The following is a 5,355-nucleotide window of genomic DNA, read 5'->3' on the forward strand; positions in this document are numbered from 1 at the left end:
CGTGCCTTTACTTGTGCAAGCTTATTTGTGCCTTATCTCTTGCTTGCGTGTTTGCTTATTGTTGTTGCATCATATAGGTTGCTCACCTAGTTGCATTTCTACACAACCTACTTTGATGCAAAGTTTAAATTGGTAAAGAAAAGCTAAAAATTGTTAGTTGCCTATTCACCCCCCCCCTAGTCAACTATATCGATCCTTTCACAGTGGCTATGAAGTGGGTGGTGGGTGGGACGTAAAATTCCCCGCTCTCAGCCCCTAGTCGGGGTTGGGCGTAGTTCTAAAGTGATTCCTCTGCAATAGCGAGGGATCGCATTAAGTCCAGAGCCTCGTTTAAGAGCGAGGTTTGGATGTGGAAGCGAGAGTCCGCGAGGCTGGCCGGAGTGAGAGCCTCCTGGCTATGCCTACTTGGCGCGGACCTCGAGAGTTCGGATCTAGAGTCCGGGGGCGAGTCCGGCCTTTCAATGATAGGGGGAACCTGGACTGATTCCGAGTTCGTCGTGGACACGATCACCTCCGGATCCTCGATAATGCGGTTTGCAGCGGCTAGTCCGGTGGGCTCCAAACTCCCATCTTCGGACCTGGTAGTTTGCTCCGGATCTAGGGCCAGAGCTGTGGTCGGGGCCGTGAACCCTTCGAAGATATGGTCTCCTCGGATATCAGCGACATAATTTAGGTTCCCGAAACTGATCTGATGACCAAGGGCGTAGCTGTCGATCTGTTCAAGGTGGCCAATCGAGTTCGCACGCAGTGCGAAGCTGCCAAATACGAAAATTTGGTCGGGGAGGAAAGTCTCCCCCGAAATAGCATCATTGTAGATGATCGATCGAGCCATCGAACCTTCTGTCGACAGCATAGTGGAACTCTCAATGAAAGCACCAATGTCGGTGTCAAAACCGGCCAATCTCGGGTAGGGGATCCCGAACTGTGCGTCTGAGGATCGAAGGTAACAAGAGGCAGGGGACATGATGTTTACCCAGGTTCGAGCCCTCTTAACGGAGGTAATACCCTACTTCCTGCTTGATTGACTTTGATGAGTATAGGGGTTACAAGAGTTGATCTACCTCGAGATCGTAATGGCTAAACCCTAGATGTTTAGCCTGTATGATTGTGATTGCCTCTACGAACTAAACCATCCGGTTTATATAGACACCGGAGGGGCCTGGAGTTGTACAGAGTCGGTTTACAGAGAAAGGAATCTTCATATCTGAACACCAAGCTTACCATCCACACAACGGAGAGTCCCATCCGGACACGGGGGAAGGCCCTCTATCTTGTATCTTCACGGACCATCAGTCCGGCCCATGTCACATAGCCCAAACGCCCCGGGACCCCCTAATCCAGGACTCCCTCAGCCACGGCCTCCCTCGTCCATCTATAAATGGCCACTCCCCATGGCCTCCGAGCACTCCATCCACTCCCCCTCATTCCCAGTAGTGCTCCCGACCACTCCAGGTAGCTCGTGGAAGCCTCGAGCCTTCCAATGGCCGCCTCGGACGCCGCTGGCCTCTACTCGAATTCGAGGGAGCCAAGCCTCCCCTCCCTCTCTCTCCACCACCAGAGCTCCACCCACTCCCCGACGCATCTCTCCCTTAGCTTAGTTCGTCGGTGGATCCACCATGGCCTCGGTTCCATCTTCACGGACGTCGGCCGTCCGCCGCGGCGAACACAGCTGTCGTTCCCAAGCTCCCCAGCATCTACAACCCCCGGGGCCACCTCCGCCTCGTTCCCCTACATCCGTGGGTAGGACGGGCCCTGCCTGAAGTGGCCGGTAGTGCCAGCAGGCCTCGTCGGAGCCGGCTCTGCTCCGGCCAGGCGCGGGCGAGAGGAAGGAGATGGCACCGCCATCGCCAGCTGGCCAGTGGGCCCTGCGACCCCACTCGTGAGCCACTCCACACCGGACCCCAGGTACACTGACGTGGATAAGTGGAGGCGTAATCCTCTGGATTACGTCTTCTCTTTCCTGAAAGCGTATTTTTGTGCTTCTTTACATCAAAGTGTGTTTTCACTTATCTGAAGGCGTATTTCTGAAAATACGCTTTCCGTTTATCAGCCCCGCCGGCCGAAGTGATTATATTGTGAACGTTCACTGTTTAGCCCCTTTTCTGCCTAAAAAGTGAACAGCCACAACTTTCACTCGTAACTCTGATTGAGGTGATTCCGAAGCACACTTCTTCGTCTCGTCGAGCCCGTTCTATTGGTATCGTTTTCCCCATGTGTTAACATTCTGAAAATGACCATTTTTCCCTTGTGCTTAATCAACCCCCTCCGAGAGAGAACGTTTTCCGGTGATTATTTTCGCGAGCTTCTCGCACTTTTTCTCGGTGATTTCATCTACCCCAGGCAAGCCACACCCTCCATTTGCATGATTGCAATGCAGTGACATGGCTTGTTTAAAATATTGTTTTAGCTACTTGTGATTTGTTCATGGCATTTCTCGGAGTATTGTTTAATCTTGCTATTGCCACGATATTGTTCGGAGTTCTAGGTTTAATATTCTGAAGATTATGTGGATGACATGTTGCCTTTGGATTATTAGTGGCTAGAATTATTTCCATCATGATGCTAGTTGATATTATGTTTTGGGGTATGATTTTGGAGATGATGCTTGCATGTGGATCATAGTTGATAGTTAACTCTTGATATTTGAGTAGTAGTATTATCATTCTTGGATTCATCATGATAGAAGTGTTATGCTATCCTTGGAGTATTTTTATATGTCGATAGTATGCTTTGGATTATTTGTTGGATATTTCTATGACTTGGATTACAGGTTGGTAGATGATAGCGGAGTATCAGTTATCAGTGTTATATGTTGGGGATAAATTCCGTCATTAAGTTGGTTAGGTGCCACCGAACCGGGCCTTTTCCAGTGCAACCACATTTGCCTTTTATGGGAAGGCCCAAATGCGGTCTATTGCCATGCCTCTCGCCGGTGCCTCCAACGAGGGAAGGTTATGGGCGTGCGTTACCCTGGCCCGGTAAGTAGACATAACCTTGTGTGCCCATAGTTGGTATTGAGATCTCTTGTCCCCGTTTGGGACCGTGTGTGTTTTGCCATGACGGTGGCCGTTGATGCCTTTGGTAGGCATGGGGCCACCCAGGACTGAACCCTAAAGGGGTGTTGGTCGGAGTGGCCGGGAGAGTGTCATGGCAGTAGATCAGTTTTGTCGGAACGCCGTTGGTCCACCTGAATGGGAGTGCGTGGCCATTGGTTCTGTGGTGTGGGTAAAGTGTGCTACCTCTACAGAGTGTGTGTTTTTAATCTATCGATAGCCGCGTGCTCAGTCATGGGCACAAGTTCGTACTAGGTCACACCGTTCAACAGTCACATGACGGAATGACTTATAGGTGATTTATATGATGATATATTGTGAGCAGTAACAGTTTGGCAGGATGTTGATGATGATGTTGAGATGATCTTGAGGATGATCACTCAGTGTGTGATGTGGTCACGTGGTGATCATGTGGATGTTTTGATCACGAGGTGATCAGATGGATCATGAGGTGATCGAGATGGTATATTGCTTGGCCAGTTAGCCAAGCGTGAGATGGTTCATTGAGATTAGGATGTTGGTTTATCAGTATTGTAGTAGCTTGATATCATGATTAGTAGTTGCTTCATCATAGTAGTTGTTAATTAATTAATCTGTTAATGCTATGCTATTGTCTTGCCTTGATGCTTTTGGTTGTTGTGAGCTTGCAAGTACATTCAATGTACTGACCTGGCATGTCATGCCAGATTGCAGGTGATGCTGTGATTGCTTGATTGCTTGTCGAGGTTTCCGCGCGTGCGAGCTAGATCGTGTCCCAGCCAGAGTCCCTGCAGAGTGGAGTTCACCACCTTCGTCGTTGTTTCGCTGCTAGAAGTATTTCGCTGCCACGAGTTGTTCCGCTGCTAGCATAGAGCAAGTGTAGTATCGCAGGCGTAGTGTCGCCGTGCTGATGTGATTCTTTGTAACATCAGACTCGTGTACTTATTATCCTTTGTAATAAGATCTGATTTGTTCTATGTCAAGCAGTGTCGGATTCCATAAGACTTCATCTCGATCTCTGGGCTGGAATACGGGGCGTTCCGGTTTCTCTGAGTCGGGGTGCCACACACACATAACAAGCATGCTCATCTAAAGATTTGCCCTCAACTAAGCTAGTTGAGGTTTCAGCACGAGCACATAGGGATCGAAGATGATCCAAGTAGAAAGCTTCAGTAGTATGATAGATTTTGGGTGGTTCTTCAACCATTGGTTTAGTAGGTACAACAATTTTTTTGGTATTTTGCGTTTCCTACCCATAACTAAAGATAGAAAACAACTTGGAACAGAAAATAAAAACTACTTAGTGATAAAGCAAACAAGGACACACGAGAATATCACCCCATGCTATTGCTCCCCGACAACAGCGCCAGAAAAAGGTCTTGATAACCCACAAGTATAGGGGATCAGTTGTAGCCTCTTTCGATAAGTAAGAGTGTCGAACCCAGTGAGGAGCTAAAGGTAGAACAAATATTCCCTCAAGTTCTATCGACCACCGATACAACTCTACGCATGCTTTACATTCGCTTTACCTAGAACAAGTATGAAACTAGAATTACTTTGTAGGTGTTGTAGTCTAGGTTTGCAAGATAATAAAGAGCACGTAAATAAAATCTAGGGGTTGTTTAGATAAAGACAAAACTAAGTTAGTTTTAGTACAGAGCTTTTTGTCACAAGAAAGTTATTTGTCCCTAGGCAATCGGTAACTAGACCGGTAATCATTATTGCAATTTTATATGAGGGAGAGGTATAAGCTAACATACTTTCTCTTCTTGGATCATATGCACTTATGTTTGGAACTCTAGCAAGCATCCGCGACTACTAAATATCATTAATGTAAAACCCAGCCATAGCATTAAAGTATCAAGTCCTCTTTATTCCCATACGCCATGACCCACTTATCCGTGTTTGTGTTTCTACCACTCACGCAACACAGACAATAAGCAAACCAAGAACATATTGCAAACCCTACAGCAGGGATCCCTCACGCTTGCTCGACATGGAGAGCACCATAGGACAGCACCAATAATAAAACATGCAACTCAAACCAATCATGATCATCAATCAACCCATAGGACCGGATCTACTCAAACATCATAGGATAGCCATACATCATTGGGAAATAATATATAGCGTTGAGCACCATGTTCAAGTTGAGGTTACAGCGGGGAGAAGGGGTGTTACACGGCTGCATAGAGGGGGGGAGAGTTGGTGATGACGGTGGTGAAGTTGTTGGTGTAGATCGCGGTCATGATGATGGCCCCGGCGGTGTTCCGGCGCCACCGGGAGAGAGGGAGAGAGCCCCCCTTCTCCTTCTTCCTTGACC

Source organism: Triticum aestivum, chromosome 7D, assembly GCF_018294505.1.
Source record: "Triticum aestivum cultivar Chinese Spring chromosome 7D, IWGSC CS RefSeq v2.1, whole genome shotgun sequence".
Classification (NCBI taxonomy): Eukaryota; Viridiplantae; Streptophyta; class Magnoliopsida; order Poales; family Poaceae; genus Triticum; species Triticum aestivum.